The sequence below is a fragment of the Piliocolobus tephrosceles genome, chromosome 13 (assembly GCF_002776525.5).
Source record: "Piliocolobus tephrosceles isolate RC106 chromosome 13, ASM277652v3, whole genome shotgun sequence".
NCBI classification, from domain to species: Eukaryota; Metazoa; Chordata; class Mammalia; order Primates; family Cercopithecidae; genus Piliocolobus; species Piliocolobus tephrosceles.
Window position 1 is genome coordinate 19,263,405 of NC_045446.1, and position 21,409 is coordinate 19,284,813.

Consider the following 21,409-nt stretch of genomic DNA (forward strand, 5'->3'; position numbering starts at 1 on the left):
TTGCAACAACACCTTGGTTGTTGCTGGGGCTGCTATTGGAGTTGTGTCAGCAGCATGGGGGAGGTAGTGGGTCTTCTAAGCAAAGTATACAGCCATGGCAAAGTTGGCAGCCAAGGAGATGGAGCTTTCTGGTAACTCAAATGATCCCTATGGCTGGAGCAGAGTTGAGAGGAGCCACAGCATGGGAGACTGGAGGAGGATGGGGATCAAATCCTGGAGGACTTTGGCTGAGGCTGGGTTTTGCTTTGGAGAAGGCAACAGGCACCTAGAGAGCTGTGGATGGAGGCCATTGAATGCATGGTCCCTGGATGTTTTTCCTCTGAGCCAGAGTCCACTTGGTTGCTGCCCCGTGTATGGGATAAGGTGAGTCACCAGTCTCCAACTCCCACTCCATCAGCTCTGATCCCAGCCCACACCAGCCTCAACACCCAACCCCCCCTTGCTGCTGTTTCTCCTGGACCCTAGACTGAGGCACACCTGCCCATCTTCTCCCATCTTGCACTTTCCTCGTTCCCCAGCATCCAAGAGTAGGGGACACTGGGGCTGATGGAATTATTTGATAGCTGGTGGAATCATTGCTGCATGCAGCACCCAGGAGATTAAATCCCTTGGGATTCTAAGTTCAGCTGTAGCACAAACCAGAGTGTTCTTAGATAGGGCAAGCAGGAGCTACAGAGTACAGAGGTGCAAGGGCTCACTACTAACTGCAGAGCTCAGGAAAGGCTGTGTGGACCAGGCAGGCTTATGGTTGGGCAGGACCAATGGGCAGTGATGGAGAGAGGGCATCCCAGCAGGGACACAGCATGAGCAGAAGTGCAGCTGCTGGGAGGATAAGACCTGATGTCTGCAGGGTGGAGTGGGAGACATGCTTGTGGTGGAGATAAGTGTCATTCTGGGGTGATCTTGACTGCAGGATAAACCAGAAAGCTTCAGCCCAGTCCACACTGAAGTGGTTTAAGCAGAGGAGTGACTCAAAGTGAGGGCAGGAGAATAAATTGGCAATGATGGGCAAAATCACGTCAGAGCTGGCAGAACATGTGGTTAAAAGTGTAGCCCCTGGATGCACACTGCTTGGAATTGGTTCAAGCTCTACCCCTAGAGTGGGCACTGTCAGAGACCTGCCCCCTTGGCCCTAACTTTTGATTGAACAATCTGACTCCCAATTCCCAGAACCAACATTTCTTTGCTTGAGGACTTTCTCAGGCTGCAAAAGCCCCTTCTCCCTGCACTGGGAATGCCAGGGACTCATGGTCCTTTGCAACAACTCTCAACTATGTGCTAACAGGAGTTGTTGTATCAATACCCCAGCTCCCTGAGCATTTCTGAGTATCAATACCCCAGGTCCTTGCTTCTGAGTTCCTCAGAGGGATTATGCTCCAGTTCTCACCCTCTTACATGGCAGGAGCAGGACCACGGACAAATTTAAAAAACCAGATCTTGTGAGAACTCCATCACTAAAATAGCACCAAGGGGATGGCATTAAACCATTCATGAAGGATCCACCTCCATGATCCAATCACCTCCCATCAGGCCCCACCTCCAACACTGTGGATTACAATTGAACATGAGATTTGGTTAGGGACAGAGATGCAAACCATATCACCCACTTCCCTGTATTTCCTGAAATCACTTCCCAAATACACTTTTTGCACTTGAATCCTTTCCTTGAGGTTGGTTTCTGGGGAAACTGGAATAAGACAACCAACCACTTTCAGCTAGTTGGTCTTGGTTAAATTGTTTACCTCCCTATGCTTCAGTTTTCTCACCTATGAAATGAGGATGAGGATAGTAATTCCTCTCTCAAAGGGACATTACGATAAGTAATTGAGTTCAGAAACACAAAGAACTTAGTGTCTTGCATGTAGTAAGTTCTCAGCAAATGTCTGCCAAGATGGTTTCAGAACAGTTGAGGCAGACGAGGGGAAGAGGCTGTGAAGAGAGAAGGACAGATGTGAGAGAGTTGGCGCTGAGCGGGGAAAGAATTGAGGACACAGCCAAGTCTGCAGATTGCAGAGCTGTAGAGTGGCATGTCGTTCACAGCAGCCGGCGGCCAGGAGGAGGAGCTGGGCTTGGGGAAAGAAGTTCAATTTTAGAGTCAGAGCATTTTCAGGTGCCAGACTGCCATGTGCAGACACCTAGCAGGCATCTGGGACAGTGGAGTTGAGCAGGGGAGGGGGCAAATGTGGCAGCCATGAGGATTTGGGAGTTACCTGGAGGGAAATGAGTTGCTGCTATGGGATTTGAGTCGGGTAAGGGGATTGAGGAGAGGAGATTAATAAGAGGTGAAGGTGGCAGGGAGGGGCAGATTGGTGGGGCAGGGTCCTCTGGGGAAGCAGGAATCAAGGATGGGGAAGGGGAACTCTTCTTCCCAAGACTCTGAAGCAATAGGCATTTCTAAGACTAGAATCATGGTGGTCTGTTTCTTGGGTATGGGTCTCTGGATGCAGAGCCTGAGGCAGGGATTCAGCACACATGATTGAGAAATGAGAAGGGGAGTAAGGGAGGAGGGCTAGGGCAGGGCAGATCTCAGCTGAAGACTCACTTAAATCTAATCCTATGGGGAACTTGGCAGCCCAAATTGAATTGAACCACAGGGTTGCCCCACCTCGAGGCAAGGGGAGCAGCCTCTTATATTCATATGTCCCTTGGACATTGGCTCCTGGAGGGTGATTCTCCAGATAAGGGGGCATCTGTAAGCCATTAGCAGCCATACTTACTGTAACTGAGGAATGAGGACTGACTTAGAAAGGAGATCTGAGTGGGGTACCAACAACATCCACAGTAGCCTGGTGTGAGTCTAGCTCAACCAGGCCCACCCTGGCCTGACAGGATGACATTTATGAACTAACATATACTTATCTTTCTCAATCAAAGCACTCATGTGATTTGCCTTGGCAGAAGGTGCAAATGAGATCCAGAGAGTGAGTTTCCAGTCTATCTCCAGAGCATCTCCCTTAACCTCTAACAAGGGAGCATAGCTGACATTTGATCTTCACCCAGATAAGTCAGAGGCATGTTACACCCAGGGAAACTATAACTAGTGTCCATAAGCTCTGGCTGCACCTACCAGGCACTGTGTGAAGGGCTTTGCTTGCACTGTCTAGTGATCTGTGACAAAGATGCTTTATTATCCCCTTTTACAAGGGAAAAAGCTGTGGTTTCCTTGGCCAAGATTTAGCATCTAAGAATTATAATGGAATGGAACCTAAGTCTGTGTGACTTCAGAGCTCAAGATCTTCCCTGCTTCCCTGTCTTGCAGCTCAGGATGTTGGGGGTGTGGACACTGTAAATTGCCTTTGGCTTGCCAGGACACAAAGGGGCCAGCTATCCTTGGCCCCCAGAAACCGTCGTTCAATCCCACTCATCCCACCTCACCCCAGTCCTGATAGTTTAAAAAGAAGGAAGCAAGAAAAGGAAGGGGGGGTGGGGAGAAATGTGACCAAGAACCCTTCAAGCTGAGGTTTCATATGCCTAATCCATTTTGAATTGAGATGCCCCCATGGTACTGCACCCTGAGAAAGGGGTGTTTGGGTTTCAGCAGACCCTGGTCTATGTGCAGGCCTCACTCAAGAGCTTCAGGATACCAGGCACAGCCCTTGCCTGACCCGGCTTCCCCCAAACCTGCTGACCCCAGATTTTGTTGAGGGATCCTGGAAATAGACGAGTTTTGACCATAAGACTTTGGTCTGAAGAGGGGCCATCCCCAAGCTCCGAGAACACTTCCAGGTCTCCTGGAAGAGCCAGCAGGCTGACCTGCTAGCAAGGCTTGGAAGCTATCCTTGTTTGAGCTTTATTGGACACCAGTCCACAATCAGTGGGGAGGCTGCTCTGAGCCACAAAGGAGCCCTGCACTGGACACCTGGAGCCCTGGATTCTGGGCCCTGCTCTGCTGCAAACTCACTCTGTGCTTGGCACCAGCCACTTAACCCTTGAGGCCTTAGTGCCCTCATCTGGAAAGGGGGATCCATCTGGGGCCTTCCATCCAGGTGGCATGAGAATGTAGCAAGATCAGATGAGAAAGGATGCAGCATGTGCACACTGGCTTCCCTGCTGCTAATTGAACCCAACACCAAGCAGGAGCCCACCTCTGAGCATCTGTGCTTGCTGTTTCCTCAGCCTAGAATGCTTCTCCTCCAGTAAGCTGCAGCTTCACTCCTGCATATCTCAGGTCCTTGCTCAATGTCCCTTTCTCAGAGAGGCCTTCCCTGACCACTCATCTAAAAACAGCATCCCTAGCTCTTTCCCTGTGCTCCTGTATAATCTCTCGCCTTGGCTCCTATCACCACTGGTATATTTTCTGTGTATATGTTTCTTCTTTTTGTCTCTCTCCCTTCGTTGAATATAAACTCCATGTGGGGAGCAGCTTCATCACCTACTGTTCCCTGCTCTGGCTTACAGTACATTCTCCATCAGTATCCAATGGTGTGTATTTCCCTTGAGCCCACTGCTCCCTTATTCCTGTGAGCATTAGTTTTGTTGTTCCCTTACTACAGATACTACAGAATATCCTTCAAAAGCTTCACCTGGCATATCAGGTGTCTCAGGGAGAAATGCTGCTCTCAGTGCTCAGGTAGCACTCCAGGCCACTTCAATAACTGCACCCTCCTGGCAGCATGGTAACTGGAAGTTTACCTGTGACTCCCATACTCTTGTTTGTCTTTTTTTTTTTAATTTTTAATTTTTATTTATTTATTTGTTTATTTATTTTGAGACGGAGTCTCGCTCTGTCACCCAGGCTGGAGTGCAGTGGCACGATCTCAGCTCACTGCAAGCTCCGCCTCCCGGGTTCACGCCATTCTCTTGCCTCAGCCTCCCAAGTAGCTGGGACTAGAGGCACCCGCCACCACAACCAGCTAATTTTTGCATTTTTAGTAGAGACGGGGTTTCACCATGTTAGCCAGGATGGTCTCGATCTCCTGATCTCGTAATCTGCCCACCTCGGCCTCCCAAAGTGCTGGGATTACAGGCTCTTGTTTGTCTTCTTATCTCTAAGCTGATGTCTGGGCTGGCACCAGAGTGTGGACAGTAACTGAGCAGCACAGACCTGCTCATTGCAGGATGAGCAGTCACATAAAACAACACAAGGTCTCAGCTTGGGCCCACTTGGTGGTAACAGGTAGGACGGCTCCAAGCCCTTGATTCCAGCTGATGGGGTACAGCTGGACCAGAGGATGAGTGGGTTTTTCCTGATGTTTCTTGCATACCATACAAAGATGCTTCTCTTGGAGGTGACCCTGTGCAGGTCGACCCCCGGATGAAGTTCTCCCTGGGAAGAGTCAGGGGTTTCATTAACAGCTTGGGTGAGTGGTGGACATGGAGGAAGGGCAGTTCAGGTATGGATTGGTGAGTGATTGCTGGATCCTGGTCTGGAGAATTAGGTCAAAGATGACAACGAATGAATGGTCAAAGTCTGTGCAGCTGGCCAGGTGCAATGGCTCACGCCTATAATTTCAACATTTTGGGAGGCTGAGGCAGGTGGATCACTTGAGGTCAGGAGTTCAAGACTAGCCTGGCCAACATCGTGAAACCCCGACTCTACTAAAAATATAAGAAAAATTATCTGGGCAGGGTGGTGGTGTGTGCCTGTAGTCCTAGCTACTCAGGAGGCTGAGGCAGGAGAATTGCTAGAACCCAGGAGGTGGAAGCTGCAGTGAGCCAAGATTACGCCACTGCACTCCAGCCTGGGAGACACAGCGAAGTGAGACCCTGTCTTAAAAAAAAAAAAAAAAAAAAAGCCTGTGAAGCTCTGGCTCAGCAGAGACACCAGTGGCCTGTGAGCCAGGGAGCAGGCTTCCACTTTCTGCCTCACTCCCAATCAGCCGTGTGATCTTGGGAAAGCCTCTTCATCTCTCTGGGACTCAGAGAGTTTGCTTTTCAGCTTCAGATAAAGGGTTTGTAAAATAGATTTTTGTCCCACTCCCCCCACCCCAAAAGAAAATGTCTGGAGTGCAGGGTTAGGAAAGATTCTGAAGTGGACATTGAGCTTAATGGGACAGTACTATGATTGATTAGTAATGTCTGCCATGGATATTGTAAAGGAGACGTGTGTGACTCCTTCTCTGGTGTCTCTTGCTTGCATCTCATGACTCAGTGACTCTGTAGAGTCAAAGATCAAGAGCGTCTGTGTGTGCCAAGGAAGGAGGAGTCAAAAAGATAAGAAAAGTAGGTTAAGAAACTTGGGTCAGACCCATGGAGTGCTCCAAAATAGATGGCAAATGGAAGTTGCTTCACTGCACACAAAAAGCACACTCTAGGATAGCAGTTTGTTTTTACAAACTGAGTTGCTAACCATTAGTGGGTTGTGAAATAAATTTAGTTGCCTATACCAATATTTTAAGAACACACAGAGTAGAACAGAATAAAATAGAATGAAATGGAATATTTTATATTGTCAATGCATGTGGTAAGGTTAAGTACTGTTCTGTGAGCTTTTGTTCCAGTTACGTGCGCGCATGTGAAGAGAGTCAGGACGGATTTTTAACTGTGACTCGGGGTCCAAATGGTTTGGAATTGGGTGATCAAAAGTGATCTGTGCAGGACAGACCTGGTTCACCTCATCATCCTGGTATAATTATCTACCATCTCCTTTCACTCCCTGTGGTGATTTTAAAATATGTACACACATTTTTTGAACACTTTTCCTTTCAAAAGGCGAGACCTAATTTCTCTTTTCTCGAATGTGGGCTGGGACTTGGTGACTTGCTTCTAATGAACAGAATATGGTGAAAGTGACAGTGTGTCTCTCTCGGGACTATGTCATAAAAGGCTCTGGAGCCTCCTCCTCACTGTCTTTCTTGGGTCACTCACACTGGTGAGCTGCTGCCACATTGTGAGGAAATTCAAACAGTCCTGCAGAGAGGCCCATGTGGCAAGAAAATGAGGCCTTCTGCCAACAGCCATGTCAGTCATCTTGGAAATGGATCCTCCAGCCCCAGGCAAACTTTCAGATGCCTGCAGCCCTGGTCAACATCCTGCCTGCAACTTCATAAGAGACTCCAGTCCAGAACCTCCCAGCCAAAACACTCCCAAACTCTTCACCCACAGAAATTGTGAGATAGTAAATGTTTTTGGCTGCTAAATTTTAGGGGAATTTGTTACGAAGCAATTGATAATCAACACACTCTCAAAGTTATCTCTTTTGTTTGAAAAATTATATGGTTACCCCATATAAAAGGGACTTCCAGGATTCTGTGGGGTTTCCAAGAGTCACAGAGAAAGAGAAAATTACAAGATGATGGAAGGGGGCAAAGTGGCCTTTGCCAAAAAGAAGGGAAGAGTGGAAGAGTGGATTCTGATCATGATAGGAACAGTCCAGACTGGTTGACTGGACAGAAAATCCAGAAGCATCTGGGAAAGAACGTGGCATGATCGAAGGGCAAGCCCAGGCTCACCAAGGTCGTGTTTCCCCTAATTAAATGTTTCCCCCTTTCCCACAGGAGGGCTGGATTAGCAGATCAGTGAAGAGGGCAGGTTCGCGGTGGTTTGAACAGCTTCTACTCAAGAAGTTTGGGTGGCAGGGAATGAATTGAGAGAGGGATTTCCAGTGCAAAACATTGCCCTGGCTCCAGCCTCTCCAGTAATTTCCACAGACACTTGGATGACACAAAAGATGTGTCCATCCAAACCTCGAAAGCACAAGTTACTTTGCTGATTTATGATCCAAACTCTCTTTCCAGGCAGAATTGCTGGGCCAAAATCAACACGAAGATATTTAACAGTAATCAATGTAAAGTCAGGCACTTTCAGATTTTTTTTAAAAAATCAATGATTCTAGGAACAAGCCCAGGGTGGGTGGATGGAGCTGGCTTGGCAGGATTCCACCTGAAATGATCTGGTCATTTTTATTTGACCCCCAAGGTCAATGTAAGCACAAACAATGTGCTGTGGTTAATGAAACAGTGGACCCACACATAGGTCCCTAACTTCACGGGAGGGACTGTTCCCCCATCTGTTCTTGGCCCTGCTCAGCCTCATCTGGACCCCACAGAGTGTCTGGAGGGAGACCCAGAAGGGGGAGCAGGGCTCAGCATCCTCACATGGGGAATGACGAATGGCATTTTGAGAGGGGCTCCGCTGCCTTGGAATGTCTGGAGATCAGTCTGGGCACGAGAGAGAGGCCAAGATGGAGGGTGGAAGTAATAGGGCAATTGATTGGGAGTTTCTAAGGGGAAGGTGTCCTGACAGGTGGGCTTGGCTGTGGGTGCTTGGGCCCCCCATCACTGGTGTGAGAAGAGGCCAGTTGGAAGAAGTAAAGCCTACTTTGTCCCCTTCCATCTCTTTGTAATTTTCTCATTCTCTGTGACTCTACGATGCCAGGGTCCCTTTCTTCTGTCCAGACATGGCCTCTGGCTTCCATGGGGGCTTTCCCCAGGATAAGAGGGTGGTCCTTGATTGAGAAAGAGAATAAGTAGGGAAGGGGAGCAGTAAAGAGGGGGGCAGATAGAGAGACAAGGGCAGAATCTGCTTGGGCTACCCTGCTGTGCACACACACACACACACACATACACCTGCTCACATATGCTCAAACATCAGCCCTCACACAAATGTTCACACACCCATATTCATACACAATCTCATGTATTCCCACATGTCCACTTGCCTACACACCCACTCACCCTCACTTGTGCTTACACACTCCCCTCATACACCCACATGCGTGCTCCCATTTCCCTTACAAAATGCACACACATGCACACATGAGTGCCCACACAGAGGAAGGCCCAATCTTAGCTCAGATTCTCGGGAAACAGCCTCTGAGATGGCAACTTGCGTGTGGGAGGCTTACTGGGCAGGGCTCTCGGAAGCAGCACTGGCAAGGGAGTGGGGGAGGCAGGCTTAAGTCAGGGGAAGTGGAGCTGTGATGCAGTCACAGCAGAGGCCTCAGCCCATCCCTCAGGGAGCTCTGAAGCTGGCACGGCCCTTCAGAAAGGTCCAGAATTGATGTAAAGGGGCTTGGCCTTTGTATCTCTGTGTAGACTGGTCACTGGACACAGGAAAGGTAAGTATATTTGGGTGAGGTGGCTCTTTCTAGTTGAGGGCATCGCCCAGAGTGGGCCTTAGCTGTGTGCTATCAGTAGGTGATGCTCCTGGTAGCTGGAGGCTCAGTGTTTTGGTCCTGGAAGTGCTGGTATAGGCAGCACCGCTGCATTCACTCTGTGCCCATGGGGATATGCACTTGCACACACAAGCCTAGCTGGGATTCTCCTTTCCAGCTCCCTGCATGTCTGTTCCTGGGTGAGGAGGCAAACAGAAGGGCCTTAAAGGGAAGGCTGCCTCCCTGACCAATGATAGGAGGAAGCAGTCTGCTGGCCGGGATGGGCTGCCCAGGACAGAACTCAAAGGAGAAGTCAGTGGTGACCCAGGAAGAATGTGTCGGACCTTCAGCCATCTCACTGGGACCTGGCCTTTTGGGTCCCACCATACCCTGCACCCAGAGTGGCCAGCATGGCAAACGCCCTCTCCCAAGACATGTTCCCAGCTCGACTTCACTTTTCCTCCACCCTCCCTCTGGAATGTTCTCAGCAGATGGCAACATCCCCTGCACCGAGGTGGACACTCAGGCTGTTCCCATGGCTTTCTGCTTGCCCTTAGATAATCAGCAGTTAGGGTTACAGAACCAGCTTGATTCAGACTGTGTCCGGTTTGTGATATAAATCTACACTCCAGTCTTTTTTTCTACAGGTAACTGTTCCCCTCTCCCTTCTTGGGGTCAGGACTGATGGGAAAGACATGGAGTTGCTATTTTCTCTTGTTCTGCTCACCAGTCTTCAATCATGGCTGTTGTTTTGGATGCACCAGGCCAAGGCTGAGCCAGGATCCCTTGTGGGGTGGAGGTGTCGGTTCTTTGGGGACTCATGGATGGGCATCTTCCACCCACAGTCACCTTGGCCTGGGAGGTCAACCTTTCATTTCAAGCCATGGCTGTGCCTCATGCCCGGGTCCCCAGGAGCCAGGAGCCTGCCTCCACTGCTTTTCTGCTGAACCCCTCTGTCCCTGGGCAGTCCTGGTAGGAACCTTGCTTCACGTGGTGTTTGCATACACGTGGCGCTTTGCAAACATGTGGCACAGTCAGGACCCCAAGAGACCCATACACACCCCTTTGCCTCCTCAGTCCTTTGCCCCAGGCCACCACCGCCATCTCAGCTGGGCAGGCCCTGGGCCTCTGAGTGTCCCAACTCTGGGGACCACCTGTCACACGAAAGCCCCTCATTCTCCTTAAGGAGTGAGTATCGCAGCATAGCACCAGCTCTCCAAAGAGATCTCCATGCACCTCCCTCCCTCCATTCCCTATTTCATATCCTTGATCTGGCAAAGGAGCCCAAGAATCAAGGAACCAGTTCTCAAAATTTTCCTTCATAAAAATCTGCCCCAGGTGACTGGCCTCACCCCTCTGGTGTCTGAGATCTGAAATCTTGCAGTCTCCTAGGCCTATTTTAATACTCTCTTGTCCCATGTGATACAGTGGTTTAAATCACACCCCCAAGCTAGGTCCTCTCAGTTTGAATGCAAGCTCTGCCGCTTGCTGTGGGTGGGACCCTGGGCAGGTTGTGTGACCTGTCTGTGTACCACTTGGCTCATCTGTAAAATGGGGTAATAACTCAGAGTCTGTGCAGATAATGCATATAGAGCCACCTGGCACAGAGTCAGTCTCCAAGAACCTCATGCTTCTAGCTCCTTCTTGATAGTTCTCAGGGTAGATCAGAGCTCACCTATTCCCCAGGTCTTGTTCCTTCCCCTCCCCATCCCCAGGCTCTTCTCCACTTCTGGAATGAATCTATTTGGCTGATCTTGGCAACCGTGGCCTTAACTGTGTGTGTTTGATAAATAGCTCTATTGGATCAGGACAGCAGCTGCTGCGGACCGGATCAGGATGGTAACAGCCACGAAAACACTGGGAGTGCAGAGCCGGGGCTGGGCTGAAGATGCATGGGCCCTGCCCTGCCCACCTCACTTCCACTATGCTAGGAACCGTGGCCCACTCTTGCCTTCTGCAGCCACTCTTAGGAGTGTTGGTGGGAGTGGACATGAGAGCTTTAAAGTATCCTTGGAGATCGGTCTCCACATCTGAATTTTCACAAATGAGGGGATGCTGAGGTCTAGAATGGTTGAGGGGCTTGCCTGGGACACCCAGCCAGTAAAAGGCAGACTTGAGAGTCTAACCTGGCCTGCTGACCTCCAGGCCAATGCTCTGCCCACTGGACCACCCTGCCTCACCCTATAATGCTCCAGCCAATACACTTCCTCTTTCCTGAGAATTTAATTTGCCGACAACATTTTCTTGCCCTCTGCCACCCTTCTCCCGTCCAAAATATTCAGAACAGAGGGCATTTTCTATAGCACCAGATTACAAGAGTTCAAGCCCCAAACCTTTCACTTGTTTGCTGTGTGTCTTTAGGGGATTTACTTTACTGCTTTGAGCCTCAGTTTCCTGATCTGTAAAATGGGACTGATGCAAATTGTAGCTGCTTCATGGGATTGATGTCAGGTGTTTACTACAATGCCGGCACAGAGTAAATTAACTGTTGGCCATTACTGTTACTAGCTGGGGTCCTCAGGGCTGCCTTGTATGGTGGAGTGGTTTATGCACTGCTCACAAGTACCTGGCAGGTAAGGAAGTAGGGCTGAAATCCAGCCTGCAATCCGTCCTGATGCTGTGGCCCCTTGGAGCTGCATCTGCCCCAAGGAGGTGCAGTTTTCTAATTCATCAACCCAGAGGGGCTATCTTTTCTTAATTTGCACAAAGGTGCCGTAGAGTGCAGCTCTGTGTGCCCCGACTGTAATCTGAGGGGGACCAGGCAGGATTCCAAACTACAGCTCTCATCTGGGGAGCACAGTGCCTGAATTTTATCATTGAAACTTCCCCTTGGGTCCCATGGTCATGTGCAATGTTCCTGAAATCCCATTTAAAAAGCAGCATCCTCAGGAACAATAATACCCTAAAAATAATAGCACCTTATCATCATATTCATTATCATCATCGCCATTATTTTAAACCTTGAGTGGATTAGCCTTCATCCAGCAGAGGACAGGATACACAGGATGGCTCAGGGAAGGAGCCAGGAGGGGAGAAGGGCACTGCAGGGTGAGGGAGGGGATGCTGAAGGCTCAGTTTTCTGCCTTTGTGATTTTGCTCAGGGTCACTCCAGTGGAATGGACCCAGCTGACTGGTGCAGCAATAGCAGCAGCAGCTGCAAAATGCTTCTGATTTACTGGGAAACTGCACTCCAAGGAGCCATATTAATACCAGTGATAAACCTGGTCCCCCAGGAGCACCTGCATTTTAAGGGAAGTGAGAGACACATTCCAAGGGAATGAATCTCAAAGGTGGGATTTCAGGCATAGCAGTGGCAACCAGGAAGAGCTTACAGGGTCCTGGGTCTTTCAAATCACACACCAGAGGTGACTTCCAGCATCACTGACACAAAAGGCTGCCTGGCATTGGGTGGATACAAATGATATTTCTATGGAAAGGGGGTGTCTCAGGCCAGGTGCCCTAGAAGCTGACCGACATAAGCGTTCCCATGCAAGTGATTCCTTAAGAAAGTGCTTCTGGGAGAACCCGGTGAGGGAGTTAGTGAAACAGGAGAGGAAGTCGAAGAAACCAAGCAAGGGTGTGATCTCAGGCCATGTTCCTTGGAGGGTAGCTTCAGCCCTGAGAGCTCTGAAGTGCTAACTTACACCTCAGAGTGCGTCCCCACCTGAGGGCAGGATGCTGGACTTTCACAGCCTGGATCCATTAGTGCAGCCCAGAGCGGGGACAGAGGATGGAAATGCCCAGGCACTTCCTGCTGTCTGCCCTGGCAGCAAAGCAGCTCCAGAAGCCCAAAGGCAGCCCTCTGAAAAAGTGTCACAAGCGCTGGTTATCAGAAGGTAAAGCACACTGCAGGCCAACACCCCTCCCAGTGTCCCTCCCTCTGCATGAACAGGGCAAAAGGACCCCTGAGGATCTAGGCCGAGTGGGATGGGGGAGGTGGGCTCTTAAGGGCCCCTCGCCACCATGGTAGTGTCTTATCTCCTGGAGTGAAAAGATGTCTCATATTCTAGCCCCACCTTGCCCCTCTCCACGTTCCAATGGAAACACCCATTTGTCCCAGTCACTCTTGGTTCAAAGCCCATGACCAGTGGGCAGCTGGATGGGTGGGCTTGCCCCAAGGCTTTGATGCTCACACCCACTCCAAGTTGGGCATTTCTGCTGTCAACATGTGGGCTGGGTGGTATGGCTGCCACAGCTTCCCCGTTGCCTTTTTTTAACTTTTTAAAGAGACAGGGTCTCAGTCTGTTGCCCAGGCTGGAGTGCAGTGTTGTGATCATAGCTCACTGCAGCCTTGAACTCCTGGGCTCAAGTGATCCTCCTGTCTCAGCCTCCCAAGTAGAACTACAGGGGTGCACTGCCACACCTGGCTAATTAAAAAAAAATTCACAGAGACAGGGTCTTGCTATCTTGCCCAGACTGGTCTTGAACTCCTGGCATCAAGAGATCCTACCAACTTGGCCTCCCAAAGCACTGGGATTATAGGTCTGTGCTGCTGCACCTGGCCATTTTCTTTTTTTTATGACCATTTTTGCAAATGCTATTGATTAGAGCTGGATTACTAATGTAACTTTTTAAAAATCTCAAACACAGCATAAAACGACAGTGTTGCACATATATGAGCTCCAATTATCAGCCTCCTCCGACCCTGCTGCATCTCGGGCTGTATTTTCAAACACCTGCCAGTCCCCGGGCCAGCCTGGGAAGGAGCAGGATACATGGAGCCACAGAAGGTGAAGGATTGCTCTCCATTTGGCCTGGGGCTAAATTGTCCCCACCTCCCAACACAAGTGTATTGGATTGAACAGTATGCCTCCAAATTCATGTCAACTCAGAACCTCAGGATGTGATCTTATTTAGAAATAAAGTCTCTGCAAATGTAATGAGTTAAGATGAAGTCATGCCAGCTTAAGGTGGACCCTAAACTCAACAGGAGAGGTGTCCTCATAAGAAAAGGCAAAGAGACATCCACAATGGAGAAGCCATGTGATAGGGGAGGCAGAGATTGGCATGACACACCTGCAAGCCAAGGTTTGCTGGCAAACACCAGAAGCCAGGAGAGAGGCATGGAACAGATTCTCCTGCAGAGCCTCTGGAAGAACCTGACTCTCCCAACAGCTTGATTTTGGACTTCTAGCACACAGAACTATGAGAGAATACATCCCTGTTGTTTTAAACCCCCCAGATTGTGGTAATTTGTCATGTAGCCGCAACAGATGAACACAACAGGAGTTGGGACAGGTCAGCCGAGACCTTCATGGTAGACCCTCCTTTCTCTGGCAGCACAGGCAGCTCCTCCAGGCCTCCAGAGGCCCGAGCCCTGCCCCACTACTAGTACCCCTTTGCCTGAAGCTGGAGAGGACTTTACACCCTCTGCATCCTCCAGACCCTGAGACACAAGGGCCAGTGTAATGGCTCTGCTGGGACACCCGGTGCCATCAGTGCGTGGAAGTACTAAGTATCTTTCTGGATTCTCTGTGACCCTGGGGGTAAGGTGGGTACATTAATCAGGGTTCTCCAAATAAATAGTACCAATAGCATATACATATATATAGAGAGAGACTTACTTAAAGAATTGGCTCATGAGATTATGGAAGCTGGCACATTTGAAATCTGCGGGGTGGGCTGGCAGAGTGCAGACCCAGGGAAGAGCCAGTGCTGTTGTTCAAGTCCGGAGGTCATGTACTGGCAGAATTCCTTCCTGCTAAGGTGAGTCTAGTCTTTGGTTATATCGAGGCCTTCAACTGATTGGATAAGGCCATTCACATTATGAAAGGCAATCTGCTTTATTCATAGTTAACCTATTTATATGTGCATCTCATTCAAAAACACTCTCACAGAAACACTGGCTGGGCGTGCTGGCTCACACCAGTAATCCTAGCACCTTGGGAGGCCAAGGCAGGCAGATTGTTTGAATCCAGGAGTTCAAAACCAGCCTGGGCAACATGATGAAACCCCATTTCTACAAAAACAAAAACAAAAAAATTAGCTGGGCATGGTGGTGCACGCACCTGTAGTCCCAGCTACTCAGGAGGCTGAGGTGGGAAGATTGCTTAAATCTGGGAAGGAGAGGTTATAATGAGCCAAGATTGTACCACTGCACTCAGCCTGGGTGACAGAGTGAGACTCTATCTCAAAAAAAAAAAAAAAAAAAAAAAAACACGTTTGACCACACATCTGGGCACTGTGGCCCAGCCAAGCTGACATATACTGTGAGTATGATTTCCATTCCAGAGAGAGGAAAACTAAGGCCCAGAGAGTGACTGATTTTCCAAAGGTCACAAAGCAAATTAGCTGCAATGAGGAGTTGTAAAAGGAGATTGGGCTAACAATGAGGAAAGCTTGGATTCAATTCATACCCCTTCTGAACCAGAGTCTTAAGCCTGGCCCTCCTACACAGAGGCACTGGATCAGGATAGAAAATAACCAATTGGCATTTGCATTCGTGTGGTGTTTGTTGCTTATATAAGGTCCTGTAAGGCAGGAAAAACACTGCTACCATTGAAGGAGAGTGTCATTTTGTGCTGGAAACCTTCCTTGTGACATCTATCATTGCAGTAACACCCAATGGCTATCGTCATCCTCATTTTATTGATGAGGAGACTAAGGCTTAGAGCACCGAGGAAGTTAGCTAAGGCCACATTGCTAATAGGTAAGGGAGCCAGGCTTGAACTCATGTTTGTTGGATCCAGGGTCTGCCTCCTTGAGCTTGGCCCACACTCCTCCTCAGCAGGTGCTGACCAAGTGCAAGGGGGTTGAGCTGAGTCTTCCAGAGAACATTCACCCACATCACGTCATGGGGTCTTCACAGCAGCTGTGTGATGGAGGGGAGTCAGTTTCATCTCTCAGGGCAGGGGCTGAAGTGTAGAGAGGTTAACCACTGTCCTAGGATGTGACAGATACCTGGTCGTGCAAGGCCTTTGCCTCTGGCGTTCTTGGGTGTTGACTGCCATTTCTCTCCTCTTTGTGGCTGGCAGAAGCCTGTTTTTGTTCAGGTGCCCCTTTCTCTTTTCTCAAAACTCAGGGGTTAAATCTGTTTAGTCTAAGCCAGAGGTCAGCAAAATTTTTCAATAAAAGACCAGACAGTAGATATTTTAAACTTTGCAAGCCATATGGTCTCTGGCGCAACAACTAAACTAAGCTCATGTCCACGCTCTGGAGGTAGAAATCCTGCCTAAAGAAAAACATTCCACTATAGTGCTCTTTGCTTTCCAAAGCACACAAAAATAGATGAACTTAAAATGTCAGCACCCAAATGCCTGACATGCCGATACCCATGGCTAGCATGACAGCAGCCATGGACAATGCATGAACAAATGGGTATGGCTGTGTCCCAGTAAGATTTTATTTACGCAAGTTTGCCAAGCCCCAATCTAGAGAAGGCAGGGCAGATGATGCTGATGGGACAGTGGGTGCCTACAAGAATGAGTCTTTGTGAAAGGAACCCATCCATCCCCTCATCCAGACTGTCTCCCTCTGCTGTCATGGTGTCAAGCTCAAGCTCCTCAAGCATTCTCGGCAAATATAGGGGTGGCAATGCCCTCCTCTTCAGGAATGGTATAAGTGACTTCAGGCCACACACACTCAGCCCTCCTGAAAGAATAGTTACTAAATAGGCTGTGCCCACAAGGGTGGGGGCAGGCACTGATCTGGGGCCCAGAGCCTACAGATTCTTTAAGATCCAAAGGCTTGTGCACTAGGCCCATCCTCAGGGACATGCCTGACTTCCTCCATTTTACCCACCTTTGGCCTCTCCCCTCTGACAAGTGAGAGGAAAGAAGAAAAGTGAGACAGAAGAAAAGAAGGAAGACCAGAAGGAAGAAAGAAGCGAAGAAAGAGAGCCCCTCTCCCACTCTGGCAGCTCCCTCAGTAAACCTTCTGCACATGACAGATGCTTATGGTTTTAGACAATGAAACGGATCATCGCCTTCTATCTTAAGCTGGGGTCATTACCCCTCAATTCTGCAAAGGCACATTTGTGGCTTAATTTTTTGTTGTTTGTATATGAGATCATTTCAATTAAAGAGAACTGGTAACATTCCCCTCCATTTCTTTAGCAAACAGAGCCTTATTGCTTCCCACCCAAAAAAAGAAACGAGGAAAAAAAAAAAACACCCATGTGTCAATTTAAAAAACAAACCAATTCTTAAGCAGTGATAGGCAGGCTCTGGGTAAAAGAACATTTGTAACTATAGGGGTTTCATTTAGGAAAAATACATCTGTCACCTTCTGCTATAAGTCACTGAGCAGTGGAACTAATCGAAACCATCTAACACAGCAGGATCACCCTTCTTTGTTCCTTGGTGTTACTCAGATCCTCTGCCAGCCTAACTGGATGCCCGACAGACTCTTCCATATTGTGGAGGGAAAGTGATTTGGGAGTGTACGTAGCACCTATTTGCTGGGTCATAAGAATCACTTGGAGAGGTTGCTAAAATATGGATTGCTAAGCCCTGTCCCATAGGGGAAAGAATCTCCAAGGAAAGCAGCCAGGGACTTGGTATCTTTAACATTTACCCCAGCCAAATGCGGGTAGCTTAATATATAATGTAAATGATAGGAGGAGCAAGAGGTTGACTTGAGTTGTGAAAGGTCAGGGAGAACCAAAGGTATAAGACAGCAGAACCCATAAATAAGCAAATACCTTCAGATAGAAAAATATAGAGTGGCAGATGAAAGGAGGCACAAATCAACCCTTAAATAGAAGCAGAGAGTTAGAATAGTTGGGTCATGTGAATGGAGGAGCCTCAGAAGCAAAGTACCTGATACCACTCAAATGCAAAAACAGAAACAAAAATTTAAGCAAGCAAGCAGGAGGGTAGATTGATGTGAATAGTATACAAAGTAGAATTAAGGACTAGAAGCACTCCATAGGTAAAAGGTACATCATATAATGATAAAGGACATATTTTACAGAGAGGATATAGTCATAAACATGTATGTACCAAACAACATAGCAACTAAATACAAAGGGCAAAAAGTATTAGAGGTGGAAGGAAAATTGTCACAAAATACAATTTTAAGTTGAAGATTTTAATACACCTTTTCAGAATTGAACCCTTCTAGCAGAAAGAACCGAAGACTTAGAAGTATGCCATCCATTACAGTAATTACTGGCCACATGTGGCTACTGAGCACTTGAAATGCTGTGCTGTAAGAGTAAGATATAAATGCCAGATTCCAAAGACTCTGTACCAAAACAAAAGAACATAAAATATCTCATTAATACATTTTATATTGATTATATGCTGAAATAATAATCTTTTGGATATATTGAGTTAAATAAAGTTTTATCAAATTAGTTTTACATGTTTGTTTTTACTTTTTAAGTGTGTCCAGAAAATGTCAAATTATACACTATAGTGTGCATTATATTTCTATTGGTCATTGCTAACTTAGAGAAATCTAATAACAGCAGCAACAAGCTATGCTTTGAGGCCTTATCATTTTCTCATTCCTGTTCTTGGATTGTAAAACCTCCCCCTTATTCCACATGCATCCTTATAACCATTGCCTCTTCCTGGGGGCTTGGCAACTGGGAAGTCTGGTGTGTTACAAAGAGAAGCTGTGGATCCCAACCTATTTTGTGACTACCTGCTGGAGAGATTTGGGTTTTAGATTTGTTATTTATAAAATAAAAATAAATCCTACTAGCAGGTTTGTTGTGAGGACAAAATGAGATAATGTACTCTCACATTTTCTGAAAAAAAATTTAAAAACCAAAGAGAGATTACAGGGGTCCCCAAATTTTGTTTCCTGTCCCTGTGCCTTTGCACATGAAGACAGTGAAAACCCAGAATCAGAGCTTCTCAGGAGACAATGCTGGAGGATCTGTGAGAGTCTGAATGGAAGCAGCATGTTGGAATTAACGATTCCAGACTCAGCCAGGTACAGCGGCTCACGCCTGTAATCCCAGCACTTTGGGAGGCTGAGATGGACAGATCACCTGGGGTCAGGAGTTCGAGACCATCCTAGTCAACATGGTGAAACCCCATCTCTACTAAAAATACAAATATTAAGTGGGCGTGGTGGTGCACATCTGTAATCCCAGCTACTCAGGAGGCTAAGGCAGGAGAATCACTAGAATCCAGGAGGTGAAGGTGGCAGTGAGCCAAGATTGTGCCACTGCACTCCAGCCTGGGTGACAGAGGAAGGCTCTGTCTAAAAAAAAGAAAGAAAAGAAAATAATAATAATAATAATAATTCAGACTCTGAAGATTTAATTCTGTGGCCTTTAGCCAGGGCATGAGCCAAGAGGCCTCATACCACCTTGAATTAGGATAGCTTTTAATCTCATTTTAGCATCCTTAGAAACAAGACACTCCATTTTCAGCTGCTTTAAGGAGGAAAGATTTCTCTTCTACGCTTGTTGCAGAGTCATGCAAGTTCATGCCAGGAGGCTCTGAATGAGCATCCAGTACAGTTAAGATTACCATCTCATCCCAGTTTGCTTAGAACTTCCCTGGTTTTAGCACTGAAAGTCCCAAGCCCTAGGAAACCACTCAGGCCTGAGCAAACCAGGACTGCCTATAGCAGTCCTCAAACTTAAGTTTTCTAGACTTGCCCTTGGGAGAAAAATCACCAGGGGATATGTGTTAGGATGCAGATTCCTGGGCCCCATCTTCTCACTCAAGAGTCACCAGGATAGCAGTCCCTAAACTGGGACGTCAGTTCCCACCCTGGTTTGAGAACACAAATGAGCATCATTATTTTGTTTTTTGTGGATGGAGGTACTGTGGTCCAGAGAGTGGCATTTTGAGGGGACAAATTGTTGCCTTTAAAGGGCCTTCACCGAGATGATTAAGATGCCTCCTTCCTTGTAATAATCCAAAATAACAATGATATGAAATTGTCTGTAAAGTAGGTATGAGAAAGTCAAACAAAGTTCTGATTTTCCCTCTTGAGGTCTATTTTCATCCATTTTATTTCTTTTTGGAAATATAAACAGCATCTTGTGGGTGTGTTCCTCCTTTACTGGTGTGCAAAGCTTGAACTTGGTCTCTGTTGGGTGATTCAGCCTCAAGTAGTGACATGCCCAGGTAGAGAGCCTGGACCCCAGTGCCTTGCAGTGAGGGGTGATCCCTGCAGCCACAGCTCTTCAAAGAATGCTCACAACTGGGAAGTGGGGTTTCTGCTCAGGCCTGCCCAGGTGTGGAATGCCCCTCTGGCACACTCCTTCCAGGTCCTTTCTGCTGCAGGCAGTTGCCAAGGACAGAGTGTGCAAAGAGCTTGTGTGAGAATAGGGGTTTTTGGTGAGAAGGATGGAGACCCAGACTCCATTAAATTATCTGTTGCAGCAGGACATCACAGGGTAAAATTTAGGGCACTTTGACTGTCAATTCAGTAAAAAGAGTCATCTTTTGCAACACACAGACAACTTCTTGCATGCCTATCTCCTGCTCCTGTGAGCTTAGTCATGCTTGATGTATCCTAGGCAATATGTTCTCATCACCTGGACTCTTGGTTGCCAGATTTTTCTTTTCTTAGGAAACATTATGCAGCATGGAAACAGCTCCAGCTCTGGAGCTGGATGGTCTGTGCCCAAAGTCCAGCTTTGCCACCTACTAACATATCACTTAACCCCTCCGAGCCTCAGAATTCCCTTGTCTGAAATGGGGTAATAGCACCAATCCTATAGTAGAATTAAAGGTAAGGTATGCAAACACATCAAGTACACAGTAGGAATGCATAAATAATGTCTAATCATGATAATATACTGCTGTGGTTTGAATGTGTCCTCTAAAGTTTATGTGTTGGAAACTTACTCCCCAATGCAAGAGTGTTGGGAGGTAGCACCTAATGGGAGGTGTTTAGGACAAGAAGGTTCCACCCTCATGAATGGATTAATGCCATTTATTAAAGGGCTTGAGCTTCAAGTTCGATCTATTGCTCTCTCTCACCGTGTGGTGCCTTCTGCCATGTTATGATGCAGCAAGAAGGTCCTCACCAGAGGTAGGCTCAACCTGGGACTTCCCAGCTTCCAGAACCATGAGCCACATAAACTTCTATTGTTTATAACTCACCCAGTCAGTAGTATACAGTCGTAGTAGCACAAAATGGAATAAGACATATACATAAAGGGCCTGGTACGTATTAATGGCTCAGTTGGTGTCTTTGAGACAGACTCTACTTCCTAGTGATCCTGGGTCCTTAATGGGAAGATTCTACACGAATAAAAATGAAAGTATGTTGCACAGAGAGAAGCAAATAGAAGCAAAGACATTCAGGCAGTTGGTGTTTTCTGGCTGTGAGGGCTGCCCCAGTTTATTTTGGCAGCTGCCTCCACCACCAGTGATGAAAGGATAAAGGAAAGAAAAATGGCAGTAAAACAAATGGATCAACCAAGGAGGGGAGGCTGTTTGGTTCCAGCTTCCAAAG